Source organism: Hemicordylus capensis, chromosome 1 (genome assembly GCF_027244095.1).
Source record: "Hemicordylus capensis ecotype Gifberg chromosome 1, rHemCap1.1.pri, whole genome shotgun sequence".
Taxonomy (NCBI): domain Eukaryota; kingdom Metazoa; phylum Chordata; class Lepidosauria; order Squamata; family Cordylidae; genus Hemicordylus; species Hemicordylus capensis.
The window spans coordinates 368,132,799-368,158,574 of NC_069657.1; the positions used below are offsets into that span (position 1 = coordinate 368,132,799).

The window sequence follows — 25,776 nt, forward strand, 5'->3', positions numbered from 1 at the left end:
TACAGGGCGGCAGTTTTACCACTGCACCACCAGGGGCTCTATGCAGATAGCAGGGAGGAGCCTTGGCACCAGGGTGATTTGGCAGTGGGGATTCCATATGCAGATGGGGAGGAGGAGCCTGTGATGGTTAAGGTCAGTTGGAATGCAACTGTTACTGGTCAGAAGATGTTCTTGATTGTAGAGGAGAGGAAGATAGATAGATAGATAGATAGATAGATAGATAGATAGATGGCAGAGGTCTGCGAAAAGAGAGGCCGTGAGGAAGAAAAGAGCCCCTTCAGGAGAAGGAGGCTGCTGTTGTGTGAATTAGATGAGGAAACAAGATGAACAAGATCTGTTAACTCAGGAAGGAAGAGAGGGAGAAGGGAAGAGAAGAAAGATAGAGGGGAAGAACAAGTAGAGGAGAGAGAGAGAAAGGAAGGGAAGAGAGAAAGAAGGAAGGGTGAGGGACGGGCCTGAGCCTGTTAGTGGCCTGAGGGGAATGAGCGGCCATGGCAGCAGCAGCAGCAAGGTAGGGCCCAGTCAACCACTGCTGCTGTTTGGGGCTACCGAGGCCATTGGCAGAGGGAGGCAGGCAGGTAAGGGATGGGCCCAGGCCTGTCAGCAGCCTGAGTGGAATGAGCCGCCATGGTGGTGGCAGCAGTGAGGAAGGGCCCGGTCAACTGCTGCTGCGCCTGTGGGGAGGAGCAGGAGTGGGGTGAGGGTGGGGAGGTCTCTGGGAATAGGGGACTGCAGCTTGGCCAATAGGTGTCGGCAATGCTGTAGCCATGACCAAGAGGGGTGAGGCGCATGGAAGCAATGGGATGGAGGACGAGGAGCAGGAGTGTGGCTCAGGTGAGGGTGGAGATATCTCTAAGATGTGGCAGGGGGTGAGAGGAGCAATCAAGTACTAGCATGCAGATGCTCTGTGTGGGTTAAGCTTGTTGTTGTTGTTGTTGTTGCTGCTGTTATAAGAACATAAGAACAGCCCTGCTGGATCAGGCCCAAGGCCCATCTAGTCCAGCATCCTGTTTCGCACAGTGTTCCACTAGATGCCGCTGGAAGCCACAGGCAGGAGTTGCGGGCATGCCCTCTCTCCTGCTGTTACTCCCCCGCAACTGATATTCAGAGGCATCCTGCCTCTGAGGCTGGAGGTGGCCTGTAGCCCTCCAACTAGTAGCTAGCCATTGATAGACCTCTCCTCCATAAAGTTATCCAAACCCCTCTTAAAGCCAACCAGGGTGTTGGCTGACACCACATCTTGTGGCAGAGAATTCCACAAGTTGATTATGTGTTGTGTGAAAAAGTACTTCCAGTTGGTAGTAGTAGTAGTAGTAGTAGTAATAGTGTGAGCACAACTGCCAGAGCTGCACACACAGTAGCCTTTCAACAGAAGCTAGAATGTGCTAATCAGCTCTTTTGCGGCAGCAGTTGAATAGGTGATAATTAGTACTACACCTTCTTTTACGGGGTTTTGCACACCTAGCCCTGACTGCTGTGTTGTGTGGGTTGGGTTGGGTTGTCATTCTTCTACAGCACCCTGTTTCTTAGACACTCAAGAAATTATAAAAACAATAATAACAAAAACAACAGTGGCCAACATTTCACGCAGTAGAATGTCAGCGGGCTCTGCCGGGGCTGCTGCAGAATCTGAAAGGCAGTCCTGGTGGTATTGTGTGACAGGGCAGTAGCACAGTGACTTCAAATACTCTCTGGGTAGTTGTGCAGTGCTTCTTCTATTGGGGGAAAATGGAGGCATTCCTGTGCAAATAACCAAATAACCGGACATTGTTTTAGCCCTGGCAGGTCCCTAACACCAATGCGCAAAATGTCAGCCAGCAACTATTATTCTTAATATTACCCACTCAGCTAAGAATATTCAACACATTTATCTTCCTTAACTGGATCAAGGTGATGATGAAGGTTTACACACCACTATAAAGAGCACACGGTATCAGGAGATGATTTGATCACATGTGAGCATTGCAGCCCCAGAGCAGTGTGAGTTTCTTTTGCGTGCCCATTACTTCCAAAAGAGAAACTAATTTGCTTAATGTCTGAAACTTCCCTTTAAAACATAATCTGCCTCTTTCATTCTTCCCTTGGCTATAAACTAGGTCTATTGACCAAACTATCCCATCTGCTTGCTTTACAACATAGCCCAAGGACGCTGTGGGAATGTGAAACTGACATCCAAACCACTTTTCCATCAGATTTCAACTCTTTTGGCTTCCGCAGAGCAACACAAAGAGGTTGGCAATGGTTCGCTGCATTTGTATTATAGGTCTGCTGTGCACTACTCTAGAGTCTTATGTTCTGTTTTTTGAATAACATAGATATGCTGCCTCTATTTGGACACAAGATTGAAGACTGTGGTAAGCACAGGCTCAGACCGGCCCACCGGGCAACAGGGCATATTCCTGGTGAGCCCCACCCACAGGTCACCCCTGTGCCCCACCGCACTCGGCAGCAGTGAATACTCCCACCCATAAGCACCCATTGTGCTCAAAACCCGGCGCCCTCCCCACATACATTCCACCGCCCTCTCAGTGCCCCCCAGTCCAGCCCTGGGGAAGCACATGAGAGGTGGGCCATATCAGAGACGGGCCAGAGCCAGGAATGTGCACGGAACCACGGCGGGGTGGTTCGAAGGTGGCGGGGTTGCCGCTTTAAGAGCAGGGGAGGGTGCACTTACCCCTCCCACCGCTTTCCCCCCACTGGCGTCCTTTGTTAAGAAAGCTGATCGAGGCAGCAGCATACTTCCCTGCCGCCCCGTTCCCCCATTGTCCCCGATGCACCTGCCACCCCGATCAGTTTTCTTAACAAAGGACACCAGCAGGGGGAAAGTGGCAGGAGGGGTAAGTGCACCCTCCACTGCTCTCAAAAAGGCACCCCCGCTGTTTTCAAACCGGCAGAATCTCCAGTTCTTCAAACCAATTTAGAGGCCCATAAAGGGCCTCCGAACCGATTCTGTGCACATCCCTAGCCAGAGCATGGAATGAGGGACGAACACCTGTTTATCTATCATGAGTGCCAGGCTGTGAGCAAAGCGAGACTGTGGAACTAAAGAACCCTTTGCAGAAAAAGAAGAAAGAATTCTGGAAAAATCATTACTTTGAAATCTCTCTGCATCGTCATTAGGAAGGCACAGCTACAAGATTACCAAAAATTCTGCCCTGCTGATTTTAACGCAGATAATAGACATTAAAACGATGTGTCAAGTTCTAATTTCCTTTGTAAAGGAAATCCACTTCCCAAACTGACAAACCCCAAAGTAATATATGTCCCAGACTGACCTTTTAAGAATAAACAGTGAGACAGTGAGCTTCCCAGCCCTTTTCCAGTTGCTAATATAAGTTTCTGCATGTCATGTTACTCAGCCAAAAAGAGCAAAGAGTTAAAAAGTAAGAGCGCTTGCCTTCAGCTTGAAGGCCAGAAATTACTTCACATTCTTGAGAGTAAACTCATCGCCAGATGCACATAAGAGTAGATCCATGTGTAAAAACAAGCACACACAAAAATTCCAGATTAATGAACATACATACAGCTGAAATACCCAGTCAACCCAAGGGTTCCTTCAGGGCCTAGCAAGCTTCTCAATACTATGAAAGCTATCTTACCTATTCAGGAGAAAAACAGAAGTTGAAATTCAAAATAATCTTTACTTGGCACTCATCATCCCCCAAGAGTGTACTACAGTAATTTTGTAATATAATTACAGATTAAACAAAAACAATAGTAAAGCTGAATTAGAATCTGATTGAAACATGGCAATGTTGCTTGTAATTCAATTGTCCATTTTTATTTATTTATTTATTTATTTATTTACATTGTATAGCCTGCCCTTCCTCCAAGGAGCCCAGAGCAGTGTACTACATACTTAAGTTTCTCCTCACAACAACCCTGTGAAGTAGGTGAGGCTGAGAGAGAAGTGACTGGCCCAGAGTCACCCAGCAAGTCTCATGGCTGAATGGGGATTTGAACTCAGGTCTCCCTGGTCCTAGTCCAGCACCCTAACCACTGCACCACTCTGGCTACATTGAAATGCTCATTGTGGCCAATGGCACCTTTAAAGGGTGCTTTGCACTTGTGCTAGTTCATATGCATGCAGCATTAGTGCCAAAGAATACATCAGTCTAGACCAAAGCTTGCCGGTGTACTTTAGACGTTTATTTATGCAGAATATGTATATACCACTTTTCAACCAAAGCAGTTTACATAGGAGAGGAATGAAAAGTTGAAAGTTGCACATATATGGGCTAGCATGTGTGGGAACCACTGTTTAGGGGTGTGTGCGAACCAGTTCTGGTGGTTCGGTTCAAGTTCGAACCAAACTCAAACTGGACCACTGGACCGTGAGCTGGTTCGAGTCGAACTGGCCCTGATTCAGCCCGAGCATTCAGAACTGGCTTGGTGGTTCAAGGGGGCATGCTTGTAAAGGGGAATCTGGTGAGGATGGAGCACTGGTCCCAGTCTGGACAATTTGGAGGAGCCGCACCACAGCTGTGCTGAGTACAGGTGCCCTCTCACTGCCATTATTAGGGTCTTTTTAAAAAAGATTTTAAAAATGCTTTTATTCGTAATCTAAGTAAAAAACAGAAATGTTATATCTCTGAGATTTTGACAAAAATACAAGTTTACAAACAAGATCTTTTCCATCCAAGAAAAAAAAACCAATCATAAGAAAGATACAAAAGTAGTAATATTTGATATAAGAAGTAAAATATATGTAGTTAACTAGCCACGCAGAATCCAAATCTAGGCATCCATATAGAATTTTGAGCCTCCCAGGAAACTATTAGGGTCTTTTTAAAGGTGGGCAGGGTTCCCTCTTTGCATGTAAAGGGCAATCCTCACTGATTAGACCCAAATCCTCAACAGCTTAGGCCCAGAATACTAAAGAATCAAACACTCCCTCTATAAGATGTACATATACTCAGAGCAGTATAAAAACACAATACAAAGTAGCTAAAAACCAAGGTTAACAATAAAACATTAAAACCCTCAACAGGTACATCAACCTGCAAGCCCCCAAACAGCACTGTGTTGAATACAAGAAGCTGCCAAATACCAAGCCAGAGGTTTGTCAGTGTAGACAAATTCAGTATTGTCTACACTGACTGGCAGCAGCTTTCCAAGGTTTCAGGCAGGGGTCTTTCCCAGCCCTACCTAAAGATGCCAGGGATTGAACTTGGGACCTTTTCCCTGCAAAGCAGGTGCTCTTCCACTGAGCTATGGCCCCATCCCCAGGTGGCATGCATATGGGTCTCCCATCTGGCACTGACCACACCAAGAACTGGCTTAGCTTCAACAAGATGGCTATATTGTGTGTCCTGAGACCATACTCTGGAAACAAATCGATTGTGTGTTTCATGGAGGATGTTATATGAGGGGGGTGAGCAGAGCCTAATCCTACCCCTGAGCCGATCACTGAAGGAAGGCACAAGCCATAAGCAGTCCCAGGGTAAAGCACCCTTGCGTAGCTCTGAGGTTACCAGGTTCACAGATTTAGACAGAGAAGGTCTCTGGACACTATCAGATGCAAGGATCATCCACGGCTTTTAGATTACTCGATCCCAAGAAGCTGTTTCAAATATATCCCATGAACATTCGAACCATGTTAACTTGTTTCTTTTTGAGGTGCTACACTAATCTTTTTTCTTTTTTTTTCTTTTTGCTTTTGCTACATACAGCACAGATTCAAACGGCTCTTTTCTGGAAATCCCTTTTATGGGGCATCCATAAAGTGGATTCTCTTAGGCGCAATGTGAAGAGTATCAGCTGACTAAACCATATTCTACACATCCGACATTTATGTGCTTTTTCCAATGTGTCCATTGCTTGGTCTGAAATTAGATAAATCTTCTGACTAAAGCTCTCCCACTGACTAAAGCTCTTCCACATTTATATGATTTATATGTGAATTCTCTGATGTACAGTCAGGTTCGCACTCTGAGTGAAGCTTTCCTTTGTGGTCAGTCTTAATATGAACCTCCCCGCTCTTGCACACAGCTGTCTTGTGTGTTCCGCCACATCAGGTGAGGCATGCAGGAAAGAGTTTTCTCTGTGGCAGTGCCCAGGATGTGCAACTCCCTGCCCTGGGGGATCTGCCTGGCCCTGGGCTTTTAATCTTGACTGATGAGTTTATGGTTCTGTTTCTCTATATCTGGTTTTGTTGTTGTTGTTGTTGTTGTTGTTGTTTGTTAAATTTGTATACTGCCCCAAACTTTCATCTCCAGGCAGTTAACAATAACGTAAAACAAGTTAAAGCATGCGCAAAAACCTTCAAACAATTTAAGCAATCTAAAAATCAAAAACGGAGTAAAACTTACAAATTTAAAAAGCTGAAAAGCTTGGGTGAAGAGGTGGGTTTTCAAGTGCTTTTTAAAAATTGTCAGAGATGGGGAGGATCGTATTTCAGTAGGGAGCGCATTCCACAGTCTTGGGGCAGCAACTGAGAAGGCCCATCCCGCATGTGGCCACCAGCCAAGCTGGCCGGCCACACGGTTTTAGGTCTTTTTCTGATTTCTCTGTCTTTTTTTAAAAATTCATTTCTTGATTTTGTGCTTTTTATTTTATTGTTCTATTAGTCACCTTGAACATTCTCAGAAAGTACAGCAAAGAAGTGCAATGAAGCTGTCTTTTGTTTACATAATGGAAATTGCAACAATTTGCTGGTCCACTCCATCTGAGAAGATGAGGGTTTACCTCTCCAACTTCTAAGAACTTTCCTCTATTTCACTTCCTTAATGAGAGGAGAGCAGTTCTTGTGGTGGCAAGCATGACGTCCCCTTTGCTAAGCAGGGTCCACCTTGGTTCCATATGAATGGGAGACTACATGTGAGCACAGTAAGATATTCCCCTTAGGGGATGGAGTTGCTCTGGGAAGAGCAGAAGGTTCCAAATTCCCTCCCTGGCATCTCCAAGATAGGATTGAGAGAGATTCTTGCCTGTGACCTTGCAGAAGCCGTTGCCAGTCTATGTAGATAACACTGAGCTAGATGGACCAATGGTCTGACTCTGTATATGACAGCTTCCTATATTCCTAATGAGAAAATGCATTTGCGCGCGCATTGGCTGACATACTGCGTGATATGTACGCAGTGGAACATAATGCTCACGCAGTTGCACAAGAGTGCTCTATAGAATGGCTTGGGATTGTTTTTAATGAAAGGTGGTATATAAATTTAACAATAAAAATAAATGGCTACAATGCCTGCACAATTTTTTGTGCTTGCATATCTGCACTCTGCACAACAGCACAACCATTATATTCCACACGTTCTTAACATTGCATAGTATATCAGCTGCTATATATAGTCAACCAATATTCCCCACTGCATTGCTTAAATCACTCAAATTGATCAATTAATCACTCAGTTTGTTTCTTAAATATATAATATGGGCTGACTTACATTTACAATGAGAACCCTGTGTTTTCCTCATAATGTCTAGTTCTCCCTAAAACTAATTCCACCTAATTGATTGATAGATTAAGTGCTGTCAAGTCGGTGTTGACGCTTAGTGACCACATAGATAGATTCTCCAGGATGATCTGTCTTCAGCTTGGCCTTGAAGGTCTCTCAGTGGTGCCTTCATTGATTTCATAATAGAGTCCATCCACCTTGCTGCTGGTCATCCTCTTCTTCTCTTTCCTTCATCTTTCCCCAGCATTATGGACTTCTCAAGGGAGCTGGATCTTCGCGTAATGTGTCTGAAGTATCCACCTAATACGAATCCACCTAATACGCAAAATGTGTCCGAAGTTCCACCTAATAGCAACCTAAAACTAATTCCACTAGTTCCACCCTAAAACTCAAATCATTGCTTTCTTAAATATGGATGTAAACTGGCTTAGTGCTTGAATGAGGAGCTCTATGTTTTCATCATACTGGCTGACATGCTGCACAGTTCCAAGGGTGATGGAAGACATTGGTGATGACGCAGCACCACTGAGAGAACCATCAGTAGAATTACCAATGTTACCACAATTTTTCTCAGTTATGTGAATAGAAATAAACACTGGCTGACATACTGTACAGTGTTACACACATCATGGAATCTAACATTAGTGCAGCTGTTAGAGCACGGTTGCACAAGTGCAAGCATTGCACAGAGTTATGTGACAGTTCAGTCATTATATATAATGGCTGCACTGTTGTGCAACCCCATTTGTGCAGCGTTTGTGGTTGTGCAACAGCACAAAGCTTACATTCCACCACATGCAGAATATTGCGTAGTATTCAGCCATGGTCATGCTCATAGCACTACCACCGGCTCTCTCGGTGGTGCCACTGCTTCTGGGTCTACAGCAGTGGCAGCCCTAATGGATTCTATACCTGTTAGTACTGTGCATCAAAATGGCCATTGTCTAATTCCACCCTAAAAGAATCAAAAATAGGTTTCTAGAAGGCATAAGTACTTTCTGTACTTAAACTTTTCAGATACATGCAATATGGCCAGGACTAGCTATACACAGTAAGTGGTGAGAGGTCAGGATACAGGATAATATCCCCTGGCAATAACTGAGATTCAAGTGTAGTGTACCTGTTTCTGCCCAGCAACCATTAACTGGAAGAATCCTGAACATTATCTTTCGATGTAGCCGTTTCCTGAACTGAACAGAGAACTGGACTAGAAGACCTCCAAGGTCCCTTCCAGTTCTAAAATTTTATGTATCATATTACGTATAGTGCTGCCTCGTTCATACTTCTACTGAAGCATTAAAAATATATATATAAGAGTCCGGATATATGAAACCACTTTTTCTCTAGGACATTTCAACATATAGCTGCATTTCTGTGTCAACATTCTTCATCGGGGTAGGCTTTTAGGAAAAAGGAATCACTATTCCAGCAGTCCAGAGATACATGTGCATGAAGATTGTGGAGCCAAACCCCCAAACTTCTGGCTGTTTAATTTTTTTCTCAAATCTCCTTCTTCCCCCTAATAGGACCTAATTATCATCTCCAAACAACATGCAGAGTATGTTATTAATTGGAGTTAAAAACAAACCACCACAAATTCAAAGGGCATGGGATTAACAATGCAATTACTTAGTCTGATCTCATATTATATCTATGCAAGTGAATCAACTTTGGTTTTTAAAAATGTGCATTTGAGATCTCAATTAGAAATGTCACAGGCTTAACTAATGCTCCAAGGGCATGATTTAAGACTTCTGCCAAAGTCTTGCTGAAATCAATGGGAGCTGAACCAGAGTACAGCCCTATTAATTTCAGCAGCCCTGAACAGGAGGATTTCTTGGTTGATAGTACCCCCAAATGTTTGCACCTGCCCTTATGGATGACGTTAATGGAAGGAGCCCTTTCTATTCATTTAAAGAGATAATGTACAGGAATTATCTTACCTGGGATTGCACATGTCCTCAAGAATTCCTAAGGATGTGTGTAGGGAGGGATGCTGTTCCCAGAGGGGTGATACCCTGTATTGTGGTACAGGGAATGGGTCACCCTAATATGCTTTGATAATCCCCTGCCTGTAGCTATGAAAAAAATGGCTTTCTAAAGTCATTGTCCCATGAGTATTATATGAGGGAGAGGGCTTTTGTACCCATGTTAATGCTATTGTCTGAATAACAAGACAGAAATGTATTTTGAAGGATACCTTCTTGGTGATGTGTGATGGACTAGTTTTCTCTAAATTGTGTTCCAAGTTCTGTGAGCTGTTAAAGCATTCACCACGCTGCTTTTGAAGATCCCACTTGAAGTAACATCCCAATAGGACTTTTGTATCTTGAAACATATTTCTTGATAGATTTGTAGCTTGGTGTAGATTGCTGGGATGCTGCAACTCAAACTTGTAGAGCACACTACTCTCCAAGCTCCCCAGCTTCATTGGCCATACAGCTAAGGTTCTCATAGAATCATAGGAAGCTGCCATATACTGAGTCAGACTATAGGTCATCTCGCTAAGTATTGTCTACACAGACTGGCAGCGGCTTCTCCAAGGTTGCAGGCAGGAATCTCTCTCAACCCTATCTTGGAGATGCTGCCAGGGAAGGAACTTGGAGCCTAGATGCTCTTCCCAGAGCGGCTCCATCCCCTAAGAGGAATATCTTACAGTGCTCACACTTCTAGTCTCCCTTTCAGATGCAACCAGGGTGGACCCTGCTTAGCTAAGGGGACAAGTCATGCTTGCTACCACAAGACCAGTTCATATCACTGGACTCCTCATATCACTGGACTCCTGTGACTGGCAGTGCTCCAGCCGTATACTTTTCCCCCCACATAATCCTTCCTTTGAGCAGGCATGATTCTGCCACTACTGATTTCCCCAGGAAATCTCTCCCTATTCTCTCCCTTCTCTGGTCTTTTCTGGCACAACGTAGTGGAACTGATGCAGATCCATCCATATTGTCGTTTGGGGTTGGGGGGGTGGGGGGAGATACCATCTCATTACCTTTTGTGGCAAGATGAAATATCCATCAACACATAAGATGGAACTGGCAAACCACCACACATGATCCATCTTTTCTTGGCCACACTTAATGGGAATGGTCTTGACTCATTCAATAATACAGACATACATTTAAAACCAACAAATATTCTCACCCATTCTATTTCTCTCTCTCAGTAAGCCCTTTATTGCCATATATGTTTTAGATGTGAGGTTTCTACCAGTAGAAGAATATTATAGCCATTATCCTTCATAAATGGAAACAGCTTCATTCTACGTCTGCACATGCATTATATTACCAAGCTCATGTGATGTAACAAAATGAGCTTCAGCGATGTGTTTGGAGAGTGCGTTGCTCACCTTTCATCTGGAACTGCTCTAGGACATGTGGTTTGTGTTACATATGAGTCTCAGAACAATTTCTGCATGAGTGCTCATGGAAAAATAAGTAGATGTAGATCCCATACTGTACATGGTCTTTCCGTAATTTCCTCATGAGGAGTCATTGTGAAGAAATGAAAGTGCGAATTGTGTCCGACTTTGTATTCTGGGTAAGCTGAAGGTTATGGCACTTCCAAGTGGTTCTAAATGAAAAATACATGCAAAACATAATTTGTGGGTTTGCTGTTCCAAGATTATGTAGGTTCCTCATTTTAACTGTTCTACTTGTCCAATATTTTCCTTGGATTTGCTTTTAAATGCTCTTCCTTCTGATTCAAATTAATGCCTGTCTGTGGGAGAGACTAATATAACACATTATTCAAAGAAAGGCAATGCTGACGGAGAGTCCACAGTCCAAAACCTATTCTAGTCAGGCTCCTGGAGCCCTCACTGATGGCCTAAACAGGGACTGGAGTAGATTGCACTAGCATCACTGAGCCCCTGGTGGCGCAGTGGTAAAATTGCTGCCCTGTAACCAGAAGGTTACAAGTTCGATCCTGACCAGGGGTTCAAGGTTGACTCAGCCTTCCATCCTTCCGAGGTCGGTAAAATGAGTACCCAGAATGTTGGGGGCAATATGCTAAATCATTGTAAACCGCTTAGAGAGCTCCGGCTATAGAGCGGTATATAAATGTAAGTGCTATTGCTATTGCTATTATTCCTGTAGCTCCACCACCTGTACATTGGAGGTGGGCCAAAAGGAGAAGGAGCAGAATTGAAAGCTTTCACCAATTGGTCACATCCAGCCACAGATGGATTGCAGTCCCATCTGCAATCAGTTTGAGCTACACAAGCTACACCTAAGCAGGGCTGCTGCCCCAGGGTGTTCTTTGTTTGTTTGCTTGCTTGCTTGTTTACTGTCCTAGGTGCCTAAAAACCAGTGAAGATATTGCCAAGTACACATATCTGAGGAGGCAGTTCCACAATCTGTGTGCCACCGCTGAAAAGGCCCTCTCTCCCATGGCAGGCCCTCCCTCCCGTGGCAACCCACCTCATCTTGAAAGGCAGGGGCATCTGGAGAAGAGCCTCCAAAGAATATTTCAGTTGATGGGAAGGTTCATATGAGATGTATGTGTGTGTGCATAGATATATGGCATTATATAAATATATGTATGACCATATATGTGAGTGTGTGTGTGTGCGCGCGCGCGCGCGTGTGTGTGTGTGTGTAATGGTACTGGGGGCAGGGGCTTTCCTTGTATTTTATTGTATTTTTAAAAAATATGTAAGCCGCTTTGATCCACTTGGTGAATTCAACATTCAAATAAGCAAACAAATTTCCTGGACCCAATTGGTTACAACTGAGTCATGAGATCAGAAAATCACAAAATAGATTTCATAAATTTGTCTAACCCTGTTTAGTTAGTTACTGAGGCTATTCACATGCGCTTGCAAAAACAGGCTAAGGGAGCCCAGCCCAGAGTGAGCACTCTCCTAACTCTGTTTTTTTTGTTTTTTTTTTTAATTGTCTGGCAGACTGTGGGGAGCCCATGGAGGGGAGGGGGGAATCCCCATGATGCACTACACACTTGCTTGATGCATTATGGTATTTCCGGGAACCAGGGAGACACATTCCAGCCCCTGACACTCCCCTCTGCCTGGGCCCAGCACAGGAGGAGCGCTCATCTGTAGGGAAGGTAAATCTAACTCACCTTCCCATCAGCTCGCTCTGCACATATTCAACTAGCATAGCAGCTTTTTCCACCACGAAGGAGTTGCCAGATCTTGGATGGCCCCTCAAGCCGGTGCCCAGCTTGCACCTCCTGTGGCACCTGTATTATTCAGGAGAGTAAAAGCAGGTTTCAATGTTCTCAGTGTTGTAACTCAACTAACTCTAATACAAACAAAAGCATGTTTGTCAACTATTGATGACATAATCCTATCTCTGTACTTGGTCTGGGAGTTAACTCTTTCTGCTACAGCAGCAACCCTGTAGGGATGTGCAAGTCAGCTCGATTCGAATCTCGGTTTCGGCTGCCCAAGTCTGAACTGGACCAGCTCCAGTTGTAAGAATCAGTTCGTGGGCTGGTTCGGGGGTATACATGTAAAGGGGAATCCGGCGAGGATTCCCCTTTACAAGTAAAGAGGGATTTTCTATCATAAAGCAGAGGGGGGTGAGCAAAAGGGCCCTTAGTACCTTTTATTTTCAGGCCATAGCCTAAAATCCATGCCTCTAGCCACAGAGTTTTGAGCAGTTCTGTTCACTTGGGGATTTTGAAAAATATTGGCCAGGGCCACTTCATGACAGGCTGACAGGACCCGTCCCTGGTATTAGCCATGCCCCCTGCATCTGACATCAGGATTCAGGATTTAAAATGTGTGTTAGTCACTATCATGTGATTAGATGGTCTTCCAACCCACCCCCCAAACAATTGAGTTTGAATTGTAAACCCAACAGAGCCCAGGATAGGATCTTTCACTCTACCCATCCTCATCTGTTCATCTGCATTTGTTTTTCAAGTGGGTATAAAATAAAACCACAGATATATTAATAGCATTTTTAAAGGATCCTCTGAACTGCCTTTCAGTCAACACAGACACTGCTAATTGTCTGGCCCATTTTACCACATTACTATCTTGTGTTAACTAAATGTACATTCTAGCACATCCAGAACTCTCCAAGGGCCCAACATTGGAAGGAAAGATTAGTAATGGCAAACTACCTTTCAGGGAAGCCATTGCCTTAGTAGGAAGATTAATAATAGTGGACCTCTGATAAGCTTCTATTTACTGGTACACAGTTTGAAATTCCTGGGTCTACCACATGGAGCTGTTGTGAGAATGCATGAGATAAAAATGCCAAAGTACTTTGCACAGTTACTGTGTTATAAAATGATAAATCATAATATCTATTTATAGAAGAAAATCTGGAATGGAACAAGCAAAAAGTAGCCAATAATATGTCCAATGGTGGAGATATCTCACAGATACGTTCTTCATAATCATTTAAGCAACTAACTACACTTTCTGGCTAGTTAGCAAATATTTGTGAAAGGTTCACCACCTCTATGCCTGTAGCTTCCAAGTCCCTTAGCAGAACCCAACCACCACCTGGACTTTGGCCCAGACGTCCAGGGGTAAGAGCATTGCTGGGCAAGATGCCTCTAAATACCAGTTGCAGGGGAGCAACAGCAAGAGAAAGGGCATGCCCTCACCTCTTGCCTGTGGGCTTTTCAGAGGCATCTGGTGGGTCATTGTGTGGAACAGGATGCTGGACTGGATGGGCCTTGGACCTGATCCAGCAGGGCTGTTCTTATGTTCTTAAGCCGTGAACAATGATTTCTTAAGTCTTGCTAGTTTGGTCCTATTAAGACAATAGGGAAACCTCTTTAAATGTAGGCGGCTTGCTTAAATGGTTTGTGGATTGACATCCAAAGTTTTTGCATATACCTTCCTGTTCCCATGTATGATTTGTAGATAAATAATTCATAAATTAAGAATGTGGGATATAAAGTTTGAAATAAATAATTTTCACTCCTATATCTGCTGGTTAGTGAGTCCACTACTACTCATCCCATTATACTCACATGTGAGGGTCAGTGTGGTCTCACTATAATGGGTGAGCCACTAGTTTCAAAATAGTCATATTAGAGCTACTGTATATCATAGGAATAAGCATGAAATATTTGCATTATTTAATAAAACTCTCCAATCCCCAGCCCTGTCTGTCTTTTCCTTGTCCTCTCCAGCTCCTTTGAGAAGTCCATAATACTGGGGAAAGTTGAAGGAAAGAGAAGAAGAGGATGACCAGCAGCAAGGTGGATGGACTTGATTACAACAGCAATGAATGTACCACTGAGAGACCTTAAAGGCCAACTTGAAGACAGATCATCCTGGAGAGAATCTATGTGTTCGCTGTGAGTTGAAACTGACTTGATGGCACTTAATCAATCAATCAATCAATCAATCAATCAACAATTACATGCCACAATTGTATATAATTATGTAACCTGCTACCTGGGCATAGAGGCACCTTTCTCTTTATTTAGCAGGGGGAGAGTAAATGGCCCTATTCACCCCCAGCACAGTACCTCCAGTGACTGTTGCTGGTGTCTATCTTACGTTTCTTTTTAGATTGTGAGCCCTTTGGAGTGTGGGGGCAAGGATCCAGGCTATTGATTGATTTATTTATTTATTTATTATTTCTCTGCTTTGGAAACTTTTGTTGAAAAGCGGTATATAAATATGTGTTGTTGTTGTTGTTGTTGTAACACATATATTGCAATTTCAGAAAAAGAAGAGAAGAAATATGTAACAGAAAATTTACAGTTTGACTGTTCAGAGGCAACATGGGTGCCTGCATCAGAAGATATTTTCAGTTTAAACATGCTCTATTATGCGAGGCTTGATTTATTTAAAAAGGTGTTGTAAACAAAGACTAGGATAACAATGGTACGCTGAGAAAGGAAAATGCATCAGGGCAGAACTGCTAATCACAATTCAAAATTCTTACTCAGAAGCAACATATTAAATTGCCCTGTGTGACTGTCCCACATGTAAATTGTACATATACATATAAAATTGCTGGGAAGCCATTACAGGTCAAGGGTTCTCATATTTGAACACTGTGTTCTCACTGCCATTTACCCATCCATTACACATGAAGATCTAGGCAAAAATTACCTATTCGTTTTTGCATGGAAGCATATTGGATGTCGGCATTTTGAACAATGAAAAATGCCTCATTTTTCATTGTTGAAAAATGAATGAAAAGTCCCTCAGGTTAGGTGCAGAAAACAGAAGAGTTATTAGCTTTGCAGACTAACAATAGTCCATCATCCCATAGCTATTGGAAGCCATTCCCGGCCGGCTGGCCTCCCTCACTCAAGTTGTTGAGCTATCGTATGTTTATGTGTGCGGCAGTGTGAGGGATGTCCTCAACATTGACTAAGGCAACACTTTTGGGTGGTCCCCCCGCCCTTTTCTTTGTGTGTGTATGTGTGTGTGTGTTTAATGGAAGTTGACATTCTCATGATGGAACATTGTGATGCCTGTTGTGATTCTTGTGTGGGTATGCCTGCACACAAAGCTCTGGTTGTGTCTTGCCATGTTCCTGGGACCATTTGTCCAAACTTACTAGCTACCCAGCCTGAGAGGACTAGCTTTGGGCTAGTCCTCCTTTCCAAACACTCTAGAGAAGGGATGAAAGAGCTGCTGCTTAAAATGCTCCTCAATCCAATTGAGGGAGGGACCAGGAGTAAAGGCCAATCCTCTTTCCCCTCAGGGAAGCCAATGGGGGCTTCCATCCTGTCTGAGAAGAACGTGAGGTTTCTGCTTGTTCTTTGCTGCAGCAGTGTAAATGTCTGCAGTTTATTTCAAATTCTTAAACAGAATGTGGAAAGTGGCGTTATTTTGAAAGAGAAACACCTCATAGTTCTCTGTGTTTGACAACATTTGTTTGGACTAGGACTTCATCTGGACACAAAGATGACCTAATCTAAAAGACAACAGATGCTCCCTCTTGCATGTAGTGTAAATACGGTAAAATGATTTATGTCTTCATTCTGGCAACAACTGCATGCGTGTAGGCAGGAGTGAGAGCAATATTATGCATTTACAGGATGTATAAAGATAACAGAAGGGCCAAGTTCTCCAATCTTACATTTTTGTACATTGCTCCCTGTTCCAGCTGTCTCCGGTGTTGTTTTTTAAAATCCTTCTGCTAACATGAATTTGAGTCAACTGCAAAACATTCTGCTTTTTATTCCATGTAGTTCTGTAGAATCAAGTAAATCTTTCCCCACCCTTGAGAGTCACCACTGCTTTAAAAAAAATCACATTAAAGCATGATGAATTCTTGGGTTTTTATACAGGATAGAATAGCTTCATTAGAGAACCAAACCTTGCACTTCCACCCCAAGCAAAGGGCTCATAATAATGTATTGACTAGAGATTTTTATTTGAGTAGTGCAGAAGAGGACAACCAAGATGATCAGGGGCCTAGAGCACCTTCCTTATGAGGCAAGGCGATAACACCTGAGGCTTTTAATTTTAGAAAAAAGACAGCTGCAGGGAGACATGATAGAGGTCTATAAAATTATGCATGGTGTGGAGAAAGTGGATGGAGATAAATTTCTCTCTCACACACATAACACTAGAACCAGGGGTCATCCCATGAAATTGATTGCCAGGAAATCTAGGACCAGAAAACAGAAGTATTTTTTCACACAACGCATAATCAACTTGTGGAATTCTCTGCCACAAGATGTGGTGACAGCCAACAACCTGGATGGCTTTAAGAGGGGTTTGGATAAGTTCATGGAGGAGAGGTCTATGAACGGCTACTAGTTGGAGGGCTATAGGCCACCTCCAGCCTCAGAGACAGGATGCTTCTGAATACCAATTGCAGGGGAGTAACAGCAGGAGAGAGGGCATGCCCTCAACTCCTGCCTGTAGGCTTCCTGAGGCATTTGGTGGGCCACTGTGTGAAAGAGGATGCTGGACTAGATGGGCCTTGGGCCTGACCCAGCAGGGCTGTTCTTATGAGTAGGTTGAGGTGGCTGGTGCCCATTGGACTGGTGAGAGAGAAGGGAGGGCAGCTAATGGTAGGCAAAACCAGGGATAATCATGACTTAGAACTCAGAAAGAAACACAAGCTCCTCTTTATCCCTATTAGAACACCACAATCCTGTTTAAATGGAAGTAAGTTCTACCGGAAGCCATTTCCAGGCCACCTCTCTTGACCAAGTTTTTGAGTTATCATATGTCTTACACTGTATCACTACTGCTCTCTCATAGAAGCAGCCTTACTCTCAGACAAATGTGCACAAGACTGCAGTCTTCACACACACCCCTTTTACAGAAACAGCACACAGGCAAAGAAAACACAAAAACATACAGAGAGACGTTTCTAATTCACACACAGACTCCCTGAAGCTCTTCTCATGATTGGTGAGAAGAGCTTCTTCCAAGTCTGTGGGGAGAGTGGGCTTAGCTCACTCTTCCCACAGACGATCAAAGGCAGTCCTGGGTGACCGGATCGGCCGCCCACACGACTGCTGGCTCTGTCATGGAGCTGGCGGGGACTGCGGGGATTGGGGACCACGCAGCCCCCGGAAGTTCCAGGATGCCCTGCGTAAGGGCGCAGGCATCCCGGAGAGACCCTTGAGCCCAGGAGGCTGCTTGCAGCCTCCTGGTCAGGGTTCTACTCGTGTGTCACCACGCACCGCAGTGATACATGAGCAAAAAAATGAGGTCCGTGGAGCACTTGCTCCATTAACCTCATTTAAGGGGAAGGGGAATTAGGCAGGCTAGCCGCCTTGGGAGCACCGGGCTCACCTGCAAGCCTGGTGGTTCCCAAGATCCCTGGAAAGCAGGCTAAGCTCCCTTAGCCCGCTTTCCAGGGATCGTGGGAATAGCCTCCCTGTCTCATATACACACAGAAACAGGACATTGACACCTCCCTGCAGGTGACTCACAAGAGTATGAGAAAAGAAAGAAGACAGGAAGAAGGAATCCTATATAATAAAATCCTAAGGTACCTGCGTCCGTGTCTCTGGCAGGTGTTCTGCGCATGCGTGGCGCGCGCGGACGCAGCAACGGAAACTACGCACACAACTGCGTGCACGCGTAGTTACCATCTCTGCGTCGTAGGTCCGCGTAGCAACCCGTTAAACCTGCAAACAGTTCTACACAACTCTTCTAGCGCCCGTTAATGTAACAGGCTTAATGTCTAGTGGCTAAATAAAAGCGAAGAGTAAAGAAAGTAGGCGAAGTGCAAAGACTTGGACAACAGACGCGAACTGGTGACCTTGAACACATCTTCACCTGTAACTTGTATCTGAAAGGATATTGTAATCCTAGATATGGTCCAACAGAAGGATTACATTGATGAGCTCTGTCTTCTTGATGCTCCCGAATGAATAACTGGAATGAGGCATCGCTCACATTCCGTTTCTCCTTGGATTTCAGCAAAAATGTCAGATTGCTTAGAGGTGCCATGAGTTGTATTTGTGTAATTTAGAATAGGAAGTGTGTGTGTGTGTAAAGGATGGGGAAGGGTGCCAGAAAGAAACCTCAAAGGTGGATCGACAGCTCTCTCTGGTTCTTCCACCCCTCTGCAGATATTGTTACTCCACAGAGTACTGCAGACTCATCTGTGATTTGGTGACCTATTTCAGCATCAGGGAGGAATCTTCTTATTCATTATTAGGCATCTCTATCGAAGACATAATGTCTTTGCGTGTGAGGGGAGGGAGAAGGAAAGGGCTCATAATAATGGGCTCAAAATAAACATCCAGATCCTATAGGTAAGTCTAGTCCAGGTGTCCAATAACAACTAGAAAGCCTCAGGTTGGCCATCCCTGCGATAGCAATTTATTCATGTGAATTTCCCCTAATGTTAAATAAGACAAGAAGATTTTAAAAGGGTGTTTTGAACTTGGTGGGGATCCATCAGTGTAAAAGAGTCTATAAATGTTCAGCTTTAAAATGCATTTGTAATTTGTTCAGCATATCAGTGGCACTGAGAAGAGGGAGAGTGAACTCGAGAATCCAAGTAGAGCATCCAAAGTGGGGTGGAAAATCCTGCCCCAGCTCCCTCCCTCACCACCATCAGCCTGCTGCTCATGATCACAGCAGCATTCATTTTAAGAGGTGAACACTGTATCCATAATGGCAGGGTTTTCTGTGATGGAGAGGCTGGGGCATTCCAGCGCCTGCCGTCACAGAAGTGGCTTTTGCCTCTTCAGATGAGAGCCACTGTAATTGTGAGCAGTGGGCTGCAGGTGTGAGTGATGGGACTGAGCTAGGGCATCTGGCCCCATTAGAGATGCTGTACACAAACACAATCCACCTTAAGTGGCGCAGCGGGGAAATGCTTGACTAACAAGCAGAAGGTTGCTGGTTCAAATCCCCGCTGGTACTATATTGGGCAGCAGCGATATAGGAAGATGCTGAAAGGCATCATCTCATACTGCGCAGGAAGAGACAATGGTAAACCCCTCATGTATTCTACCCCCAAAAAAACCCCACAGGGCTCTGTGGGCACCAGAAGTCGAAATCGACTTGACGGCACACTTTACCTTTACCTTACACAAATACATCATCTTTACATTAACGTCTGAATAGGGCTAATAACCAAGTCATTGTTGCCTATGATCACATCCCTTTTCTTGAACCTGTGCATTGGGCATGCTTTTGAAGCAATACAATAGTTTCAAACTCTGTTTGATGACAGACAAGATTAAAGGTAAAGTGTACCGTGGAGTCAGTGTCAACTCGTGGTGACCACAAAGCCCTGTGATTGTCTTTGGTAGAATACAGGAGGGGTTTATCATTGCCTCCTCCCACACAGTATGAGATGATGCATTTCAGCATCTTCCTATATTGCTGCTGCCCAATATAGGTGGGAAACATACCAGCGGAGATTCGAACTGGCAACTTCTGGCTTTGTAGTCAAGCCATTTCTCCACTGCACCGTTAGGTGGCTTTGATATTAGGACCAAAGAAATGAATGTACTCATGAGCAGCTATCATATTATTATTATTATTATTATTTCTTGTTTACACAGTCAGACAGGTGTTATTGACTGGTTTGTTTTGTCCAGACATCGAGTCCTTCCCAAGGACCTAGGATGGCTGGATTTTATGGTCAATGTTGTTGTTGTTGTTAGAGATATCGTCACAGAATATAGGCTGTTCCCAGTAAAGCTGTTTGTTGTGGATTTTTCAACTTTGGCTCTTATTGCATTTGTTCTTAGTGCCTGTTCTTGTGCAGCCAGTATTAAACCCTCTGTTTCTTTCTTCAAGTTGCCATTCTTAAGCCATTGCCAGGTCTTGGTGATGTCTGATTTTCCACTTATATTGTGCAAATATTGACCATGCAGGGGCTTCTTTTTCCATTTTTCTGCTTGGTTCTTGACTTGTTCTTTCTTGTAGGCCTGCTTTGTTTCATTGGTGTTGAATAGTTCCTCGTTATTGACCATTTGAAGTGCATCTTCTTCACTGTCCTTGATATATTCTTCAAGGCCTCTTTTCTCCTCCTCTACTGTTTTTTGCAAATTCAATTTTTATTAATTTTTGGTGGTTGATTTGACTTGATGTTTTAGATATTTGGTATCTGAGGCCTGTTTTGTTTAGTATTTGTGAAAGTGGGGTCATGGCGATTACAAACAACAGAGGGGATAGTGAGTCCCCTTGGAAAATGCCTCTTCTAATGCTAACCTGTCCAAGTGTCTCGCCATTGATTGTTAACTGTGTACTCCACATGCTCATTGCTTTTTTAAAAAAATAAATATCTGAATGTTTTTGCTGACACCAGTTGTTTATAAACATTTTAGTATCCATGTGTGAGGCAATGAATCAAAGGCTTTCTTGTAGTCAATCCATGCAACACTTAGATTTGTTTTTCTTCTCTTGCAATTTTCTAAAATCATTTTGTCAATCAGCAGCTGGTCTTTTGTGCCTCTGGTTTTTGGGCAATTTCCTTTCTGTTCAACTGGAAGCTGTTTGTTAGTTAATAAGTATTGCATCACTTTATCTGCTATTATTCCAGTTAATAATTTGAACATGGTTGGCAGGCAGGTTATCGGTCTATAATTACTTGGAACTGCACCTTTTGCTGGCTCTTTCATGATGAGATGAATTTTCCCAGTTGTTAGCCATTGTTCAATATCACCTCCTTGCAAAATGTGATTGAACTGTTTTGATAGTTGTTTATGAAGGCTTGTTAGGTGTTTAAGCCAAAAGCCATGCAGTTCATCATCGCCTGGCGCAGTCCAATTTTTAATTTTCTTTGCTCTTTCACTTATTAATTCTGGTGTTATTATTAGATCTTGCATTTGTTGGTTACATTTTTTGACCTCTTTCATCCAGCCTGCTTTTTTATTATAATCTATTGGATTGTCCCATAATTTCCCCCAGAATTGCACTGTTTCTTCTTTATTTGGTGTTTCTGCGTTTCTTACAGTTTCTCCTTCTATGCTTTGGTAGAAACGTCTCTGATTCGACTGGAATTGGAGATTCTGCCTGTGTTGTGTAATTCTGGCTTCGTATCTGCTAATCTTCTTTGACACTGCTGTTATTTGATGCTTTATTATTTCCAGGACTTCTCTAATTTTCCTTGAATCTAGGTGGTATTTTTGGATCAGATACTGTTTGGTGTTTTCATTCTTCAGCTTCTTGTCTTTCATATCTTTCAATTTACTAGCATCTGATCTAAGCCTGGAGATTTTATTTTCTAATCTAATCTTCCATTTAGGTGATATACTGCTTTCTTTTTTTACAGGTCTGCTGATCTTATATCCAAGCTTTTGTGTTGTTATTGTTGCTGCACTGTACATTAGTTGGTTTGTTTCTTGCAAATTATTGGTTGTTATTTCTGCAAGTGCAGCATTGACATCTTTTAATGCCTGAGTAAGTTGCTTTTTGGCAACTGTTTTTAGAGCTGGAAGTCAAACCCTGGTGGTTGTTTGGTTCATGTGCTCAGTTATTTTTTGCTTTAGTTCTTGTTGCTTTTCTGTTAAACGGCATTCGGGTTTTTGAGGTGAAGGCAAAGGGGAGGTTGCTTGGTTTTGATTTTGAAACAGTTCAGCAACAGTGGCATCCTCTATTCCCAACATCTCCTCCACCTGCGCCTGAGCAACTACTTCAGTTGGTGGTAATTCTTCTTCCATATCTTGAGCCTGTGTTGCTCTTTGCAGTTCTTCCAGCTCAACTCCTGTGAATACTTTATTTCTTATTATGAATCTTCTCTGGTCTACTAGCCTTTGTTCTGTGATTTCTGTATCTGGATGCTTCTCCTTCCAAATTTGGTACATTCTTTTTAAATAACCTCTTCTAGTTGGACTAGACTTGTAATAGCAGATCATTATTTCCTTGTTGGCATTTTTCATATATTTTTTTCGGTTAAGTGACATTCCTTCCAGTAACCTTGCAATCTCCAGCCCTGGTTGCTCAACTGAAGATCCTGAGTCCTGTTGCCCACTTGCCACCAGATGTCCAGGGACTCCAGCACCTGGTGCAGTCCTTGTTGACCCAGGAGACAACAAATCCGTTAGAGATTTATTAAAGTTACATCTCACCATATTGTTGATGGGAGAGGCACTCTTCATCTGGCTCCTCTGGTGAGACTTGTCCAGTATGGTTGGACCTCTGGCATAGCTCTCACCTTCCTCAGAGCACGCAAGCCCCACAACCACGCCAAGGTAGTGCTTCACTGGGGGATTATTATTATTTCTTGTTTACACAGTCAGACAGGTGTTATTGACTGGTTTGTTTTATCCAGACATCGAGTCCTTCCCAAGGACCATTATTATTATTATTATTATTATTATTATTATTATTATTATTATTATTATTATTATTTCTATACCGCCCTTCCAAAAATGGCTCAGGGCAGTTTACACAGAGAAATAACAAATAAATAAGATGGATCCCTGTCCCCAAAGGGCTCAAAATCTAAAAAGAATACACACCAGCAACAGTCACTGGAGGTACTGTGCTGGGGGTGGATAGAGCCAGTTACTCTCCCCCTGCTCAATAAAGAGAATCACCATGTTAAAAGGTGCCTCTTTGCCCAGTTAGCAGGGGTCCATCTGGACATTCTTTGTCTGGAAATGCATACCACTTTGACTCTCTGAAAGTGTATTGTGTCTGTTTCAAGCCTTAGAGCGTTTAGCTTTTTTAGCTTTTTATAATTTTCAGTTTTAGTTTGAACCTAATAATTGTTGTTTTTAATCTGACTTTTAAAAAATTAGTTAATTTTATTACTTTTATTGTATCTGTGTCTATCTTATTGTTGTGAGCCACCCCGAGCAGTAGTCCACTGGAGGGGCGGGGTATAAATATCTTAAATAAATAACAAATATAGAGACTTCTATTCTGTTTTATGGCATAAATTGTAGTCTGCTACCTGCTGGTGCATGATGTGAAAACATTAGCAGGTGAATATTTGTTTGCAGTTACCAGAATGCTTGAAATCAGTGCCCTTCATCACTTTGTTGGCTTCTCTTATGAACCTGTTTTTGGTAAAAGCAGCGCTTCTAAGACACTGAAGAGAAAGAATCCTTAGAATTTAGGGTGGGCTGTTTTCCTGAATTATTGCCTCATTAACTGTGTCCATGAGTTAAACCCCTTCCGTGTTACATACAAAAAGGAAAGTATGTAACAGCCACCTCTTCTGTTTTGAAACCCCAGGTTCCGATTCTCCTCTGCAAAGCAGCATCAGGAGTGGAGAGTTTTCAGGGGAGAAGCAGCAGGTAGGAGGAAGGATACTTGCACTTGTGTAATGCTTATGAAACGACCCTGCTGCATCACACCATGCACCACAGGACTACTTAGCTGGCACCTATGGTCAGAAGCGCTCTTACCCCTGGACTTCGGGGCTGATGTCCAGGGCCTCCACAGCCCCTGGGGGCTCCCATATCCTCTTTAGTCTGTCCCAGGTGGTGTGGTTGCCTGGCGAAGCATAATAATGTTTAATTTGCAGGGGATGGAGGCCTCCAAAGGCATTTAAGTCCAGGCTCCAAAATTACCTAGGTGCACCTCTGGCTATGGTTGCAAAAACTCTAGGAAGGAGTAGACATCACCAGAATATGATTGTCTGCAATTGATTATCTTTGAGAAAAGGAAATACATCTATAGACTGTGTGGACATACAAAAAAATCCCTTAGCATCCTGCCTAGAAAAGCCCACAGTGAATACAAATAGGCCACAAAGGAAATCAGTCCCAGAGAATGCATAAAGCAATCCTCAAATTATTAAAGTTTTTTTTTTAAGTTTTTGAAAATTTCAAAAATCTTTAGGAATGGGACTGCCTGATTTGTTCCAGTGGATAACAACTCCTGTTAAGATAACAGTCTATAAGTCTTTCAGTACAAAAGAAATAATTAGCTGTCAAGAGTTGGGAAACAACAAGGGCAAACTTTTATTATTGTCATTGTTCTTGTTAATATTTATCTTCTGCTTTTCAGCAAAAGAAGTTCCCAGAGCAGTCTACATACCAAAAGGACTGAAAAAAATGGTTCTCTATCCCAAAAGGGCTCACAGTCTAAAAAGAAACATAAGAGAATACCAGCATCAGCAACCAGGGGCGATGTTATGTTGGGTTGAACAGGGACACTTGCTATCCTGCTAAATATAAGAGCCACCATTTTAAAAGATGCCTCTTTACCTAGTTAGCAGAGGTGAGAGCTGCATGCAAAGCTGATTGCTTAGTGATTCTTTAAAGTTTCTGTCTGTTCATAAACTAGATACCACATTATTCATTAATGGGCTGGTTTGGAGAATGCTTTGTTCCCTGGTCTGACTCCATGGAAAAAGGATGTGTGTCTTCTGTGAATGCACACATTCTTCCGCTCTCCTGGTGAACGGGGGTACAGTTCATTAATCATGGAGTGGAGCAGTTCATCTGCACCGCTCTTCAAGGTATGGCTCAAATACTGGTTTAAATAGTGCTGGACACATGTAGAGGAGCAGTGCGGATAAACCACTCACCCCTTGCAATTAGGGGAAGCCATCCCTGCACACCTACAAGAGAGAAGGAAATGCATGCTCACAGCATGCAGATATCCTTATCCTACAGCTAAAGTATTGGCTAAACTGGCCCAGTGGCTACTAAATTCTTAATGGTCTGGTGCATAGATACGTAGGTGCATGATATATTCTCAAAATCACTATCTCACTTGTGTTCCAAAAATAATTCCACCACCACCCCCATGACAAGTTTACAAGTTCTGTGCTGAACATACTTGTCTCAATCAAACATTCACTTGTAAAGCAAATTAGGGCTGTGCACAAAACTGGTTTGCCCAATTTGGTTCAAGTCCAAGCCAGACTCAAACTGGACCGGGTATGTTTGGTTTTGTGCACCCCTGAACCCCCCCCCCCAATTCAGCTCAAGTTCAAGCTGGTGTGGGGGTTTTGACTGTTTAAAAAGTTGTTTTAATGAACTCACCATCTCTAGGGACACTGCTGCGGGGCAAGTGTCTCTGGAG

At 43.3% G+C, this 25,776-nt stretch overlaps 1 long non-coding RNA gene across 1 annotated transcript; it reads left to right on the top strand.

The window, feature by feature from the left end:
* Window positions 1-717: 717 nt before the first annotated feature.
* LOC128340189 (uncharacterized) lies at window positions 718-25,147 on the top strand. Its single transcript, XR_008313514.1, has 4 exons — window positions 718-834; window positions 14,499-14,696; window positions 23,977-24,038; window positions 24,754-25,147. It is a non-coding gene; the product is annotated as an uncharacterized LOC128340189 (long non-coding RNA).
* The last annotated feature ends 629 nt before the right edge of the window (window positions 25,148-25,776 follow it).